The sequence below is a fragment of the Schistocerca nitens genome, chromosome 8 (genome assembly GCF_023898315.1).
Source record: "Schistocerca nitens isolate TAMUIC-IGC-003100 chromosome 8, iqSchNite1.1, whole genome shotgun sequence".
NCBI classification, from domain to species: domain Eukaryota; kingdom Metazoa; phylum Arthropoda; class Insecta; order Orthoptera; family Acrididae; genus Schistocerca; species Schistocerca nitens.
Genome location: NC_064621.1, coordinates 366,882,905 through 366,901,045, shown reverse-complemented (window position 1 = coordinate 366,901,045; position 18,141 = coordinate 366,882,905). Strand labels below are relative to the sequence as shown.

The 18,141-nt window shown below is 40.4% G+C and overlaps 1 protein-coding gene across 5 annotated transcripts in view; it reads right to left on the bottom strand.

Annotated features, from left to right (window-relative positions):
- Nucleotides 1-1,346: 1,346 nt before the first annotated feature.
- LOC126198452 (uncharacterized) overlaps nucleotides 1,347-18,141 on the bottom strand; it is a 117,792-nt gene continuing 100,997 nt past the window's right edge. For 2 of the 5 annotated variants that reach the window (XM_049934783.1, XM_049934780.1), the window contains one exon: nucleotides 1,353-2,660. The gene's annotated coding sequence lies outside the window, so the exon portion shown is untranslated. Of the gene's footprint in view, nucleotides 2,661-2,768; nucleotides 2,908-17,034; nucleotides 17,213-18,141 lie in introns of all 5 variants that reach the window. The other 3 variants (XR_007540075.1, XR_007540076.1, XM_049934784.1) reach the window with 3 other exon arrangements.

Genomic DNA, 18,141 nt, shown 5'->3' with positions numbered 1-18,141 from the left:
ATAATTTAGAGTACTCTTTGTACATATCTATCCAGTGCACAGTCCACTATTCTTTCAAACTTGGACCACATTTCTAATGCATGCTCCAGTACAAAGCAATATATCTAAAGTTCCTCAATTAGATATGATGCTACTGCCTGTTCCTCAGTTTCCAACTTCTGCATTTGTATGTGATATAGGTTAGATGTTTGCAGTGCATCTCCATGTCAGGTTGGATGCAGGTAATGGGAGGATGGTAAGGAGTAGCCAATTACAAAATCTAAAGTGGATGACCATCATATGTTGCCAAATATGAAATGCTCTCATTGTGTGGACAGCTCAGCCCTTTCCTCACTTTCTGTTTTCACCTCACATTCACAGTTTTGCCATTGATGTCTATATAGGTAATATACTGAAACGTTTATTAATTATTTCATTTGAAATGTAAAGCCTTTGGCTGTGGAAGTAAACTAGTCTGCAGTGTAGCCTGAAGTCTAGGTTGGATTGAAGGTGATAGTTTTGTTATGTAAGACTAAGCTAACAAATCTCAAATGAAATCTTGGTAGTGCTGACAGACTGATCTGTAGTGTCACACAAGCTCTGTGTTATGTTGGAAAGCAATAGCTTTATTTGCAGTCAACAAAGTGAACAGTGAGAGCAAGTTAACAACATACATCCTAGAACTGTGCTGACTAATCACTGCGGGTCATTCATGGGCTGTGTTAACTAATTTAATATGCACTTACAACTAATTTTTGCAAAGACAGTATCATTTGCTTGCATTCTGAATGCCAGTATTTAGAAGCTGACATCACATTAGAAACTAATACTTACTTTTCCCATGAGTGAAACAAAATCATACTATTAACATGTCACTGGCTGCTAAAAGCCAGGTGCTAATGTGCTTTCTTCATTCCTCTGTCTTTCTTTACAAATATTAGCAATATATGCCTCAAAATAAGTTAGTGGACAGCATTCAAACTTTTACCCAATGAATTGCAACAGTACCATTCATAATTCTCTCTCTCTCTCTCTCTCTCTCTCTCTCTCTCTCTCCCCCCCCCCCTTAATAAAAGTCAGAATATATGCGAATCAAACAATGGAAAAACCAGGATGGAATGTAACAATATTAGAGAAGGAAAGCTGCTACTCACCATATAGCGGAGATGCTGAGTCGCGATAGGCACAACAAAAAGATTCACACAATTATAGCTTTTAGCCATTATATATCTTTTAGCCATTAAGGCCTTTGTCAGCAATAGACACACAAACACACACGCAAAAACACACACACACACGCAAAAACACACACACACACACACACACACACACACTCACGCAAATGCAACTTGCACACGTCTGCAGTCTCAGATAACTGAAACCACATTGCAGTGTAATTTCAGTTATCTGAGACTGCTGCTGTCTATTGCTGACAAAGGCCTTAATGGCCGAAAGCTATAATTGTTTGAATCTTTTAGTTGTGCCTATTGCGATTCAGCATCTCTGCTATATGGTGAGTAGCAACTTTCCTTCTATTATAGAGTATATACGAAATGTGAGGAAAATCCAATACTTGACAGCTGTAATAATTTTCTCATTCTTAGGTCAGAAACTGGCTGTGTTAATTCCCAGACTGAATAACACTTATGAATTTATAGATAAATACCATCAATTGAGTCAAGGTCGTAAAACGACTGTCATGTATAAATATTTGTATCTTGATGGATTCGGAAATTTCAGGGTAAAAAAAAGAGAGATAATAGCATTATTAATTAGTAAGGAATAACTAAGCCATGTTAGTTTATTAATCAACAGCTGACAATTAAAACACACACGCACGCACCCACACACACACACACACACACACACACACACACACACACACACACACACACAATCTCTCTTTAATTAGTAGACACACAAATTCTGATAAATACTGTGGAATGTAATTTTCTTCCACATTCGCCCAATGGACAGAAAACAAAAATTACACATAAAATCACTGAAGGTGCTTGTATGCCAAGTCATTATACAATAGGTAATTCATATGAATAGGTACTAAAAACCTGATATAAATGATGGACGAGATTAAATGTCAGTGCATCAATAAACTAGCAGCAAATGACGAGAAAATATTGCACACAATTTTCTTAAATACAAAACTTGTGATACTAAAGACCAATGATAAGGAATTTGCATATTGAGCTACAAAATATAATAAATTTCTCTGTATCAAACAGTGTACGTAAAATGAGGTACAACGCTGTTTGTTCCACGTATAAATATTTTATATGATGCATGAGACTGAATGAAAGATATGAAAAACCAGTAAAAAAAGTTACTGGAGTGCTATTACTGTGTCACAGTAACAGACTGTCTATCACCGTATAACCAGTCTCTGAATAGAAAATTCTCTCTAAAAAATTGACAATTTCTATGTCACAAATTTCTTTTTCACTAAGCCACTATCTTCATAAATTTTGTATAAAACCAGTTTTCTGTGATAATATTGGCTGCTTGACATGGACCAGCAACTGATTCCACTTTCTCTAGAGTCCTGTCTTCTGAAAGGAGGTAGCCTCATTCACCACTAAATACTGCCAGTAATTTTCAAACATTAAGTCTGTATGCTACAGTCACACAAAAAACGTTCTGTTTTGTAGCACATGTATGAAAACAATCTGAAAAAAAAAAGAAAACACCCATTACTGTTGTATATAGATAACAAAAGGGTGTAAATTAATTACTGAGAGTTTGTAGACTGTGTGTTTCTACAAACAAAAAATTACTTGAATCAATAATTCAGGAACTAGGATCAGCCAATGCAAACAGGAAATTTGTCTGGAATTCAGACTTAGAAAACCTTGGCCACATTCTTCACATGGAGAAAGATTTTTCAACTTCATGTCACTGGATGGAATGGGTTAGCTGAAAAGAAATTTACATGCTATCATAGCAGAAAAATGTCATTATTCAGTTCCACAATTCTTAAGTGGTGACACAATTAACTCTGGAGAGTAAGCTGATGAACTAGTACAAGTGGCTGTAAATTAAGATTAACTTAAGTTTTTGATACTATATGTGTGTCTCAATTATGTTATTTGTGAGTCTGATGTCCATTAAAATAGTGATTTATGTATGCACATAATGAGATAATAAAACTGATTTTGATTCAGAAAAATGAAATGGCACATTGTTCACCTTAGATGTTTATGTTTTTTCTTTTATCAGTTTCTTTGTTTCTTTTGGATGGTTATCACTGCTCTTAAAAATGCTATATGAGACAAATGTGTTTAAAATATATCAGACCAAAAAATGCATGGAACACAAAGTCAAGACATAGTGGCTGACTAATGACTTACACATAAATCAATGCGCCAACCATCTTTTGTGGGAAGCAGAAGGTGCATGGGATAGGAACAGGAATGTAACATGGGTACTAGCGAGTTCATGTGGAGACTGAGCCCATGAGATTTATGGTAACCCCAATATAATAAAGTTTCGCCATGCACCCACAGTGAAATCAACAGAAACTAACAGTAAATAATGTTTATTAGTTCACTATTGTTCAATATTGTACCAATAAAAAATATTACCACATGTAAACAATCCAAAAAGGAAGCAATCACAGAAAACTACAAACACAGATCTCAGAATACAGATAAATGCTGAGTTACACATTCATAGAAACCAAAGAATTGGGGAAATCTTGTTGATGATGATGGAAGACTGTGGGCACTTCAGATGACAAACACTTCATGTAGAAAAATGAATATTCGTTTATTCCCTTCTTTTTTTCATTCACTCTGCAGTAGTTACTGGTTTCAAATTTCAAATATACAGACTACCAATTTCAGAGCCAAAGGCCTCCATCTTCAGGCATCTTAAAATGATGTACGAACTAATTTAGATCAATATCTCTACTCCTGAAGCCACCTTATAGTGTGTGATGGAGGGCAGCGATGGTACTACTATCACAAGTTCCATTCACAAATTGTGTATGGAAAGAACGGCTGTTTATAATGTCTGTGGCTTTTTCATCATGATCATTTCACAAGACATTTGTGGAATGAAGTGATATGTTGCTCAACTCTTCTTCAAACACACGCTCTCAGAATTTCAACATTATGCTCACTTTCAAAAACAGTACCTCTCTGGTAGTGACTGCCACTGGAGTTTTTCGAGCATATCCATGATTGTCCCAAGACTCGATCAAACAAGTGTTTTGCAAGTCACTTCTTTTGTGGATGAATTACATTTCCTTAAGATTCTTCCAATGAATCTCAGCCTGGCATCTGCTTTTGCTACAATCCGTTTTATGCGGTCATTCCACATTAGGTTGCTCTGGAAGGTTACTCATGGGTATTTTATGGTTGTTACCAATACGGTTTCCAATGATTTCTCATCAGTAGCATAATCAAGCAGTAATGGATCTCTTTGGCTATTTACACATATTATGTTACATTTATTTATGTTCATGGTCAACTGCCAGCCACTGCACCAATCATTGCTCCTTTCCTATACAAAACACCACTGACTGCAAAAAGACTCACGGAACTTCCCACGTTACTAGATCATTTATATACAGGGTGGTCCATTGATAGTGACCAGGCCAAATATCTCACGAAATAAGCATCAAACAAAAAAACTACAAAGAATAAAACTCGTCTAGCTTGAAGGAGGAAACCAGATGGCGCTATGGTTGGCCCACTGGGTGGCGCTGCCACAGGCCAAACGGATATCAACTGCATTTCTTAAATAGGAACCCCCATTTTTTATTACATATTCGTGTAGTACGTAAAGAAATATGAATGTTTTAGCTGGACCACTTTTTTCACTTTATGTTAGATGGCGCTGTAATAGTCGCAAACGTATAAGTACATGGTATCACGCAACATTTTGCCAGTGCGGACGGTATTTGCTTCGTGATACATTACCTGTGTTAAAATGGACCATTCACCAACTGCGGAAAAGGTCGATATCGTGCTGATGTATGGCTATTGTGATCAAAATGCCCAACGGGAATGTGCTATGTATGCTCGGTATCCGGGACATCATCCAAGTGTCCGGACCGTTCGCCAGAGAGTTATGTTATTTAAGGAAACAGGAAGTGTTCAGCCAGGTGTGAAACGTCAACCACGACCTGCAATAAATGATGATGCCAAAGTAGGTCTTTTAGCTGCTGTCGCGGCTAATCCGTAAATCAGTAGCAGACAAATTGTGCGGGAATCAGGAATCTCAAAATTGTCGGTGTTGAGAATGCTACATCAACATCGACTGCACTCATACCATATTTCTATGCACCAGGAATTGCATGGCGATGACTTTGAATGTCATGTACAGTTCTGCCACTGGGCACAAGAGAAATTACGGGACGACGACAGATTTTTTGCATGTGTTCTATTTAGCGACGAAGCGTCATTCACTAACAGCAGTAACGTAAACCAGCATAATATGCACTATTGGGCAACGGAAAATCCACAATGGCTGCGACAAGTGGAACATCAGCAACCTTGGCGGGTTAATGTATGGTGCGGCATTATGGGAGGAAGGATAATTGGCCCCCATTTTATCGATGGCAATCTAAATGGTGCAATGTATGCTGATTTCCTACGTAATGTTCTACCGATGTTACTACAAGATGTTTCACTGCATAACAAAATGGCGATGTCTGTCACATAGCTTGCGTGCAGTTGAAGTTGTATTGAATAGCATATTTCATGACAGATGGATTGGCCCGCACGTTCACCGGATCTGATGTCCCTTGATTTCTTTCTGTGGGTAAAGTTGAAGGATATTACAGAAGGAGAACTACTCACTGTTGAGAGGAATGTCATTACACATATTGCCAAATGCATTGAGGTTGACTGACATCATTTTGAGCATTTACTGCATTAACTGTATTTACAGGTAATCACGCTGTAACAGCATGCGTTCTCAGAAATGATAAGTTCATGAAGGTACATGTATCACATTGGAACAACCAAAATAAAATGTTCAAATGTACCTACCGTATTTACTCGAATCTAAGCCGCACTCGAATCTAAGCCGCACCTGAAAAATGAGACTCGAAATAAAGGAAAAAAAATTTCTCGAATGTAAGCCGCACCTGAAATTTGAGATTCGAAATTCAAGGAGAGAGAAAAGTTTTAGGCCGCACCTCCAAATCGAAACAAAGTTGGTACATTGTAATATGAGACACAATTTAGGTCGAATGAATGACGATACAGCTACAGTAGTTTGGTTCGAGTCGTAAGCTTAGCAGTTAAGCTTTACCAGGTAGCCATTGCTATGCGTCAGGCGCTCCGTACGTATTTATACGGGTACCCTTCCTTTTTGACGTGCTTCGTCTGATTTGAATCGATTACTTATTTTGCTTTGATCTGATAAGTGCCGTTTTCTTTGTTATAGGTGTTTACATGACTCTAAGCTGAAAATGCATTACTGTACTGTCATGCATTGTTTGTCGCATTCTGATAGTGCGTGTTTACGGCCTGTCGCCGCTCACGGCATGGCTTGCTTTTGTGCGCAGAGAAAGCTTTTGACAACGTTAACTGGAATACTCTCTTTCAAATTCTGAAGGTGGCAGGGGTAAAATACAGGGAGCGAAAGGCTATTTACAATTTGTACAGAAACCAGATGGCAGTTATAAGAGTCGAGGGGCATGAAAGGGAAGCAGTGGTTGGGAAAGGAGTGAGACAGGGTTGTAGCCTCTCCCCGATGTTATTCAATCTGTATATTGAGCAAGCAGTAAAGGAAACAAAAGAAAAATTCGGAGTAGGTATTAAAATTCACGGAGAAGAAGTAAAAACTTTGAGGTTCGCCGATGACATCGTAATTCTGTCAGAGACAGCAAAGGACTTGGAAGAGCAGTTGAACGGAATGGACAGTGTCTTGAAAGGAGGATATAAGATGAACATCAACAAAAGCAAAACGAGGATAATGGAATGTAGTCAAATTAAATCGGGTGATGCTGAGGGGATTAGATTAGGAAATGAGACACTTAAAGTAGTAAAGGAGTTTTGTTATTTAGGGAGTAAAATAACTGATGATGGTCGAAGTAGAGAGGATATAAAATGTAGACTGGCAATGGCAAGGAAATCGTTTCTGAAGAAGAGAAATTTGCTAACATCGAGTATAGATTTAAGTATCAGGAAGTCGTTTCTGAAAGTATTTGTATGGAGTGTAGCCATGTATGGAAGTGAAACATGGACGATAACCAGTTTGGACAAGAAGAGAATAGAAGCTTTCGAAATGTGGTGCTACAGAAGAATGCTGAAGATAAGGTGGGTAGATCACGTAACTAATGAGGAGGTATTGAATAGAATTGGGGAGAAGAGAAGTTTGTGGCACAACTTGACTAGAAGAAGGGATCGGTTGGTAGGACATGTTTTGAGGCATCAAGGGATCACAAATTTAGCATTGGAGGGCAGCGTGGAGGGTAAAAATCGTAGAGGGAGACCAAGAGATGAATACACTAAGCAGATTCAGAAGGATGTAGGTTGCAGTAGGTACTGTGAGATGAAGAAGCTGGCACAGGATAGAGTAGCATGGAGAGCTGCATCAAACCAGTCTCAGGACTGAAGACCACAACAACAACAACAACCACCACTTAAAATAAAAAAAAGAGAGAGAGAGAGAGAGAGAGAGAGAGAGAGAGGAATCGTCTCATTAGCGAAACAATGGCAAGAGACTGATATTTGTTGTTACTTACACTGCTGCTTTCTTTGATAATGATCAACAAGAACCAAATAATAGAGTGCGTATGATAGAACATGTTCTGAACGAGAGTTAGGAGAAAATTTTTCTCCGTTTGAAAATCTTTGTGGCCGCTTTTTTAGTACATCAAATTCTGCACAGAAATTAGTCATCTTAGATTTAAAAATCTAGTCAGTTGCCGTGCTTCATTTCTGACTGTATCACTATTAGGCACAAGAATAATACGAATATAAACATGACAAGATACATATATTCTTCCGCGTTTGCTGTTGTCTCACTCTAGTTTCGTAGTTTATTAGGCAGACAGGATTTAAATGAGATAGCAGCAAATGCAGTGGTCGAAACTCGGGGCGGAGAAAAAAAGCTCGTCTCCCACCTTTCTTTTTTTTTTTTTTTTTAATTTATTTACTGATGCAGAAGTTTTGGCGCCAGTATTTATCTTTGTGCCTACAAAGCATGGCTGTGCAGCGCTACATGTATTCGACGGCAGAAGTTAGTTGTGGCGGCACCTACCAATATTTTTCCGAACTTCCGCTTCCTTTGCACTCGATTCTAAGCCGCAGGCGGTTTTTTGGATTACAAAAACCGGAAAAAAAGTGCGGCTTAGATTCGAGTAAATACGGTACATTCTGTATTTTAATTTAAAAAACCTATCTGTTACCAACTGTTCGTCTAAAATTGTGAGCCATATGTATGTGACTATTACAGCGCCATCTATCACAAATTTCTTTACGTACTACACGAATACGTAATAAAAAATGCAGGTTCCTATTTTAAAAAATGCAGTTGATATCCGTTTGACCTATGACAGCGCCATCTAGCGGGCCAACCACAGCGCCATCTGGTTTCTCCCTCCAAGCTAGACAAGTTTCGTTCTTTGTAGTTTTTTCGTTTGACGCTTATTTCGTGAGATATTATGCCCGGTCACGATCAATGGACCGCCCTGTATATTACAAACAATAATGGCCCTATAACTCTCCTTTGGGGTACTCCAGAAATTATCTCTACATCTGTCAGTTTCATTCCGCTCAGAATAACACATTGAGTTCTACCTCCTGAAAAATACTTAATCCAGTCACAAATCTGGTCTGATATTCGATAAGCTTGTATTTTGTTCACTAAATGGCAATGCAGAACTCTGAAAAGAGCCTAAGAACATGGCTTCAACCTAGATGCCTTTGTCTATGGTACTCTGGATTTCATTGAAGAACACAACGAGCCATGTTTCACTAGGTCTCTATTTACAGAATACATGTTGGTTTTTGTAGAACTGATTTTCATCCTCCAGAAACACGGATGTGTGGGTATCGAACATGTTATATAATTCTTCTACAGGTTTACGTCAGCGACACAGGCCTGCAGTTAACTGCATAAGTTTGGCAACCCTTTTTGATAACGAGAACGTCCAGTATGTTTTCCCTATCATGAAGTAACCTTCATTGTTCCAGCGACCTATGATGCATTACTAATAGAAGGGAACAAGTTCTCTTGCATAATCTCCATAGAATAACACACAGGTATATCATCTGCTTCAGAAGGCATACATGTTATATCCTTATTCATTTAATGCAAAAACTGTTTTTCTTGTATCAACAAACACAGTTAACCTTGTCTTATTGACACAGCTGAACTACATAAGAAATTGGGTATTATGATACTTTATGAATGTGCTATAAAGCCAGTACAAAAGAGATAACTGTAACAATGCATTATCCAGCAAGGCAAAGTGTACATAAAAAGTTACAAAAGAAATATAAAGCCAAAAAGTGTCAGAACTGTTCTTAGCTATAAATAATATATCCTCTCTTAATCGACAGCATTTTGTGTCACTGAAACTTGGAAATATCTCAATGGAACAGCTGCTCACAATTTTCAGGTGATGACAATATTGTTTAAAACTTCAAGGTACAATATTTATTTATCAATAGAAATCATGAACTGGGATGTTCTACAGTATTACTTTATATTTTGAACCAGTTTTCAGCCTATACGGGCATCCTTCATTTATCCATCCACTTATTCATTTCATCAAGAAAGAGAACCTTTAAATATGTAGAAAGTGTCAAGGTATACACCAACAAAAGCTAAATTAATCGTAGAACCTTAATCTGTCTATCACATCCCTGCAAACTCCCAAGGTGGCACTAGCATCTTCCGCACCCGTATCCTGCTATCGCTCCACCTCTCCACCCCACACCTCTTATGTGTCCCCACTACCCATCCCAGCAAAGATCACTGCTCACGTGAGATACAGTTAGGCCTTAGTGTCATGTGTGTGTGCGTGTGATATGTTCGTGTGAATGTGTCCGAGTTCTGCTGTCTGTGTCTGATGAAGGACTTAGCTTGATAGCTGCATTGTGCCTTCTGCAACCAATGGCTACTCTATGTGATGAGAAGCAATCTAGCCTCTTGTTAATCTGTATACTATATTATACACTGTATTAACAGTAAACTATCGCTACACTGCTTAATTATATTCACACCTACTCTATCTAAACCAAATCCAGAAATTAGAAAGGAAGCTGCTACTTTGAAATAAGCTGCCTCCTTCTCAATTTTACTACAAAACTGCTGTTTATATCCTTTTTCAAAAAAATGATTCTTGCATCTGTACTTGGTGAGTCTTATTTGCAGTACATTACTACCTTTCATGTAGCTTCATAACAAACACTGCTACTTGGCATGGAGCTAAAAGAACTTTCCAATTTCTGAATCTAGACATGCATATTTCTTAGAAACAGTCGCCAATGAGGTACATTTTTAATTTTCTTTTGAATTAGTAAGGATTACCAATGTCTTGGTTTATGGTGAATGGAAGTTTGTTGATAATCTTCCTCTTGTAATTCCTTTGACTGCACTGTTACCTAATGTTGACAGTTGTCTGGCACACAGATTTGCCTGTCTGTACAGTGTAGTACTGTCTTCGTGTAGTGTTCAAGAAACAGTTGTGTCTTCAGTGAACGAACCAATGGCATATGGGTGCACCGATAAAGTGGTTTGTATTCAAGTGCTTCCCAGCTGAACCAATAAGCAATGTTATCCTGCAGTGACATATAAGTTTTTGAATGAACTTTCAAAGTACTATAACGGCCGAGAGGTATCCACACACAGGAGTTCTTCATTGTGTGCATTTCCAGAAGAGTCGGGAACTATTACTTTTTGTGATTTATTTTTACATAATTTGTGCTTAAGAAAATGTGTGTTGTTGAAAAAGCAGACATACTACAGTGGTGACAAGGACTTCTTGGAATTGCAACCCACCCCATGTCGGAACAAGACTAGCCAGGCAGTCCTGCTGAGCATTTCAAGCATGAAGGACATGCAGTTTTTTGAGCTGTGGAAAGAACAGCTTGAGCAGCAGGACGAGCTTGTACTGAAGCTGACAGATTCCGCACAGCTGAAATCACATCTGGTAAACCTGGCTTTCCAGCCATTCAATGAAGCTCTTAGCATTTTATTTCCAGTGACATTAAGTGCTCTGAGCAACAGCAATGCTTGCTATTATTTCCAAATCCACAGCTCTATTATCTTGTGCAAAAATTGTCCTCTTTATCTGACCATCAGCACCGCTCCTCACCACTATTCACTTGTTTTTAAGTGAACATTGTGTAACAAAAATGAATGTGGGGGCTGCCATTTGTTTAGATGTTCTATAACATGGCAACATAACATCAGACAGTTATGCATCATTGATGGCAGACTTAAAAGACCTGACAAGAAAATGCAAGTTTACGTGTGTGTGTGTGTGTGTGTGTGTGTGTGTGTGTGTGTGTAGGCGGGAGGGGGGGGGGGGTGGAGCAGGGGGAGCTGAGGGGAGCGATGACCTCACTCCACCCAGTCCCACACGATGTGGAGAGCATCTCTTCTGCAGCCCCCACGACAGCTCGGCTCCAGGATGCCCTTGTCTGCGGGCAATCAAATCTAAGGCTGAAAGAGGCCTGGATGGCAGTGGTGGGAACACAGGTCAGGTGGTGGAAACTGGAGGCAATACCTTGACGGCATCTAGGCCTGAGAGTGGCAGGCACTCTGCCGGTACACCCTCCATGCACATGCCCAGCCGTGGTACCTCGATCCGAAGCATTTATCTATCCCTGGATGGGGAAGCTGGTGGCAAGGCCAGACTCACCCCTGTGGCTGTCGCAGCTTGGAACAGCTAACAGTGGAAATGGAGGTGGCAAATGGAGGAGGATGGGGGCAGGATAAGCTCTTCTTCTGCCAAAGAGTGGGAAAACTGGGTGTGGTGGAAGAACAGGGGAGAAAGAGGCTATGGGGCACAGCTATGTAATCACAGAGCTGGTTCTGGTGTCGGATGACTGGCAGTCTCCAGAATCAATCGTAAAAATCTGCGGCCTCTTTTGCCGATGAATGGTGGCTGGAACCCAATGATCTTGTCAGCCGAATCCCCAGGCCCACATTGCATGCCACCAGGCTGGAACTTTGGAGAGGCGGGAGGAACAGAGGGGATGGGTGCAGGCAGCAGTAAATGTAGTAGAGAATGGGGTTGGAGTCTGTGTAAGAGCTTCCAAATGACATTGCCCAATATGAACTTACATAAAGTCAGGACATCTTAAGTGGATGAATCTTGGATGTATTTCTTCATCTACTGTTGAATGTCTGAATGAACCTCTCTGCCTCTTTATTCAACTGGGGATGAAAAGGAAGCAAAAGATGTGCTTCACTCCATTTCTAGTGCAGAAATTCTCAAAGGCCTCCATCAGAAATTGTGGACTGTTGCCAGTCGCCAATGTCTGCGTCACACCCTCAATGGCGAAAATCTACAACAGCATCGTCAGTGTGAATTCCACTGTGATTTTATGGCAGTTGACAATACATGGGAATCTGGATAAAGCTTCATTGATGATGAGCCATGTGGTATTCAGTAATGGGCCTGCAAAATTGAGATGCACTCATTCCCAAGATTTGGTGGGCACTGGCCAAGGTGAAAAAACCTGATTTGTGGCCAGCTGCTGTTCTGCATATTTAGTGCCTCGATGGATGATGCTCTCTATTTCTTAGTGGATGTCTGAAGCAGAGCGAGCAGCTTTGCCCTTGTAGTGCCCTTATGCCTCTGATGCAGCAAATGTAGGATCTGCTGTCGTAAGGCTGATGGAATCACAACATGAGGCACAGTGTGGTCTGCGGTTAAAAGAATAACACCATTGTCTAAAAGCTTACAATGTCACAGCCCATAGTACTGGCAAAGAGCTGTAGGTTGTTGCCTGGCCATCTCTCTGGTCACCCTCTCAAGATGAAGGTGCAAACCGTTTGAGAACGGAGTATGCCTCTTTGGTGGCACTGATGCACACTCCCGTAATGGGAAAATTGTCCACAGCTTGTTGCGTCTCGTCATCCACAAAGAAGCACAGAGTTTCCTCCTGATCAAACATGTAGTCCAGCCCCAAGGGTAGTCGGTTAACAGCATTAACATTTACACACTAGGATATGGTTCTGAAATGGATGTCATAGGTATATCCTGAGAGGAACAATGCCCAGCACTGGAGACAATGAGCAGTACAATCTGTGATGTCAGCTGTTGTGTTGAACAATGAGATCAATGGCTTATGGTCCATTACCAGCTGGAACTTGGCACCATAAGGGATGACATGAAATGCCTCCAAAGCGAACATAATTGTCATACTTTTTTCTCAATTTAGTCTATTTTATTTGTACAGAGGTGAGGGTTTTTGAAGTGTACGTGATGGGGTGGTCTGAACCATCAAGACAGCCCTCAACCTGTGGTCCGATGCATCCATTGCAACCACTATGCTTCCTTGGTAGGAACATTGCTAAACAAGATGCTGAGAGTAGACACTGTTTGAGATCCTGGAATTTCGTTTCACATGCAGCCTACCACATGAAGACCACTCCCTACTTACACAAGTGATGTAAAGCATGTGCTATCCGAGATTCTGCTGGAATGAATTTTCCATAATAAATAATTTTTCCCAGAGGCTGGAGCTGTTAGAGGTTCGCCGGCCTAGGCACGAATGCAATTGCTTTGAAATGTTCCAGAGTTGGTAAAAAAACCTACATGGGAACGGATGTTGCCTCAATACTCAACTGAAGGCTTAAAAAAATCACATTTGCTTAAGATGGAATGTAAAAATACCAGAGAAGGAAAGTTGCTACTCACCATACAGCGGAGATGCTGAGTCGTGATACGCACAACAAAAAGATTCACACAATTATAGCTTTCGGTCTTAATGGCTGAAAGCTATAATTGTGTGAATCTTTTTGTTGTGCCTATAGCGACTCAGCATCTCCACTATATGATGAGTAGCAACTTTCCTTCTCTGGTACTGTCACATTTGCATAGGATGTACTTTAATCTTAGCTCGTGAAAAACAAAAAAGATTGACTTCAGGTTCGCTACATGCTGCTCAGTGGTATTTCCCATAACAACAATGTCACCAAAATAGTTAATGCACCCAGGCACACTGTGAAGAACTTCTGGAAAATTGCCAGGGAACTGGAGACCCCAAATGCCAACCACTTACATTTGTATAAACCATAAAGAGCTTTAATCACCAATATCTTCTGTGAACATTTGTCTAATGATAGCTGTAAATATGTCTCAGCAAGGTAAATTCTGGAGAAGAAGTGTCCATTCACCAGCTGTGCATGTAGTTCCTCAGGCTTAGGAATGGGGTATGTGTCCACGCCTACTTGAGAATTCACAGTGACCTTGAAGTCCCCACACAGTTTGAGTCTGCCAGATGGTTTCTTGATGACAACTGATTCGATGATATGGGTTCTATCACAGCCAATCTCTGCAACCTGCCTAATCTGCCCTTGACCTGGCCACAGAGTACACCAGCCAAGGGAGAAAAAAGTGATGTCGTGCTCTAGGTTTCAGCAAAATGTGCGTTTCGACATTCTTTGCTTTTCACAGACGAAAAGGAAAAAATGTTACGGAATTTGGTGCAGAACACATCCAGTTGTGGGTAAGACCGTGTTTACTGTGTCACTGACGGAAAATCTAAAGGACGTCAATGTGTCCAGATCAAAAAGGTTCTCAGTATCAGAACTGCTTATGACTAAGAAAGTTGTCCCTGGGTTCCATTTTTGTAAATGGCTTCCATGGCAAAATTAATCTTTCAATGGGATGAGTTGCTTGTTTTAATTTACCAACTGATAAACTGATGGCTTGAGTTTGGATACGGGCGGATATGGGCGCTCTTTGTATGGATGCCCCAAATTGTAAATATGTTTGAAAATTGAAGAGACTGGCAGCAGCCCCTGTATCACCTTGAAAGCTGACTGTCCATTCGGCCAATCACAGTGAAATGTACAGTTCATCACAGGGACCTCCTTGAATGGATTGTGCGGAACATACAACATTAACATCCATTTGATCTTGTGATCATGAGACGGGAACAGCTTCCTGACAAACACATGCAATGTGACCCTGTCATGTGCATTTAATGCAATCCACCCACTGGAATAGAGAGTTGTCTCTAGCATGCTTCTGAAAACAGTCCAGGCAGGGTGGGTAAGGCTGTCACAACCTGCGACAGTGTGAGACCCACTGTTCCTGTGTGGAGGGACACGTGTGATGTAGTTTGTATACTGTCGCAATGTCACCACTGGCTGCCAAATCTGCCATGTGTCTGGCTTCACTGTTTACCATGGAAATGTCCATCCAGGAATCTAAGCAGAGGCCCGCTGCTTATGTGACTTCGTATGACTTTGCTAAATGCAATACTTCATCTGACAAAGGGTCACCAATTTGTAAAGGTTTTAACTGAAACACTAGCGGGTGCTGCATAGACAATCGTGCCTCTGATCATGCCTTCTGCATAAGTTTCTTTGGTGGTACGCTTAAAATTACTTGCATTCACAACTTAAACCTGGAGTTCAGCCACCCAAGCTTGATAGGATTGACTTGATTGTTTGCAATATTGGTAAAACTCGAGATGAACAGAAATCACGACAGTATCTTTGATAGGGAGCACTTAACAGAGAACGGATTTAGCTGAAAGTCAGTTTACTAAGTTCCATCAGGGAGGACAGCTTGCACAACAACCGATAAGTTTGTGGCAGAGTCCACGACAAGAAAAGGGATTTAGCAGCATCATAGTCATTTGCCTTACACACCCTAAAACGCTGTCACAGCCTTTGTTCATAAGAGTCCCAGTCCTCTGATTTCTCCTCGTGTGGCGGGAATGGCAATGGATTGACCTTCGGTTGCTGCAGTACTGAGGCCACGACATCCTCAATACGCTTTAGACTTTCTGCTTGATGAGCCGTCAGCTATCACGTAACAGAGAAAAGAGATAGTTCTGCCATGGTGACTGGAATGAAGGAAACACTGGTGACCATTCAGCAGACAAGGTCTGTAGCTCACTGAAACGTTCATTGTTCTAAAGTGTTACTCGAGAACCAAAATTTGCACGCCCATTTTCAATGTTCGACGCAAACATGGTCAGTCCACAGTCACCAATTGTGTTGTGGCATACAACACAAATGAATGTTGGTTTTTTATAATCAGTTTATTTGTAGACGACAAAACATGACAGCACAGTGTTCAATAACATGAAACTGCCCGAGCTGATACAAGGTCAGCAGTGTAACAAAGTCCAAATCTTGAGGGATGCACAATAAGTAACAGCTGCCAGTACAGCATAGACTGATGCCACGACATTCGTGTCAGCATAGATATAAACAAGTGTAGACATCACTGACGTGGGTGGCACTGTTTTAAGTCAGCGCATACAGCCAGTGCAGATTTGTGCTGAAGGCAGATGGTGGAGCCTCTGGTGTCGATCTCTGCATCGACAGCTAGCGAGCCTTAGCCAAGTGCTTCGAGTAAGATCTGAGGTGTGCCAGCGTGGTCAGCTGTGTGTGCAGCTGGCACAGCCTATGGTTCTAGAGCAAGGCAGGCAGCGAAAGGTAGTGGTAACTGTGGGTTTGCCACAATGTTAAACATAGTTGTCCACATTATAAAGATGTCTGTCAAACAGGTTCATGCCCGCGTCTTACAGCAAATGTTTGTCTGAGACTGCCATTCTGTCAGCAGTCGAGTGCACAAAAGCAAATAGATGACATCTCAGAGTCAAGTGCACCTTCATGCGATCTTACACTGCCAGCAAAAGTTTATGATACAACTATTTTAGTTCTCTTTGATACAGGGTCCTAGGACTCAATTTTTAATCAGCTTACATATCTCCGATAGAGGTATCAACCCTTACAATTGGTAGCAGGTACGCTGTGGGCTTATGCTCATCATGAAATTCTGAAAATAGGCCAGATAGCTCTGAAATTAATGTGTAAGCATTGAAATATGCTCACTATTTTTATATACTTGAATTTAGCATATTTCGTGACAGTACTCACTTTTCCGTGAAATGTTTATAAGATGATATTTGACTTTTCTGTGTTGGCTTCAGTCGTCTAGTGAAAGTACGATTCCACAATGCTGTTTCGTCGGCTGCAGAAATGACCTGGTTCAATGTGTTTGCCTCATTTTTGGTGCTTCAAATACCATTTCTTCGAATGTGGTTCCTTCTTGATGCTTATATAAAAAAAGTAGTAACATTATTCATTTTTCCTGTTCACTTGCAAGTTATTATAATGGCGACCTGCACATTGTTCCACCGTCACACACACCGAGAGTTCACTGCTGACTGACTACGGTCAAAGACGACTCCAGCATCAAAGACATTTTACACAACACACAAGCTTCTACTTGTAACCAGTCTCTTTGATATTCTTCGTCACATCTACTAATATTAATCAATATGCTGTCACTCTCAAACATATAAGCAAATTAGCATAAAATAAGGCAAATTACAATTCACAAAAGAAATATTCTGACAAAAATATAAGAAAACATTTACAACCTCCCTCATTAGATTTGGTATCGACAAATCCGGTAGAAAATAACACATCTCCCAGATCCATTACAGCATGTAACCAGAACCTTTCCTTCTTTGTAGTAACAGAACCCTCACCGGAAAATATTTTTTTCCTGGATATGTACACAGCCTCTGGATTTTCTATCCAACACTCGACCCAAGCAATTTTGAATCTTGTCTCCAGCCCTGGGAATGGCTTCTAAATGTTTTTTCCCGCATTACATTTAAAGAGTAGGCAATACCAAAATTTTTCCTGTGGACTCTGTAAGAATTGGATCCCTTAGAAAGTTAAAAACAGTTGTTCCCAATTGCTTATTGCAGATGGGCAACACCTTTAGTCCTGTTCATAAACAGCATGGAGCATTACACATTTGTGGGGACTTCAAAAATAGTGTGAATGCTCAATTGTTGGTGCCTCCTAATGAATTATTTTCAAAATTAACAGAGGGTCAATATTTTTCTGACCTTGCAGTGCTGCTAGCATACCAGCAATCTTTTGGAATTTTTGCGAGCAAACTATTACCGCTACGCCATGCTGTGTCACATTCCATAACCCACCTAACTGACACTACATCCTTGCCCATCC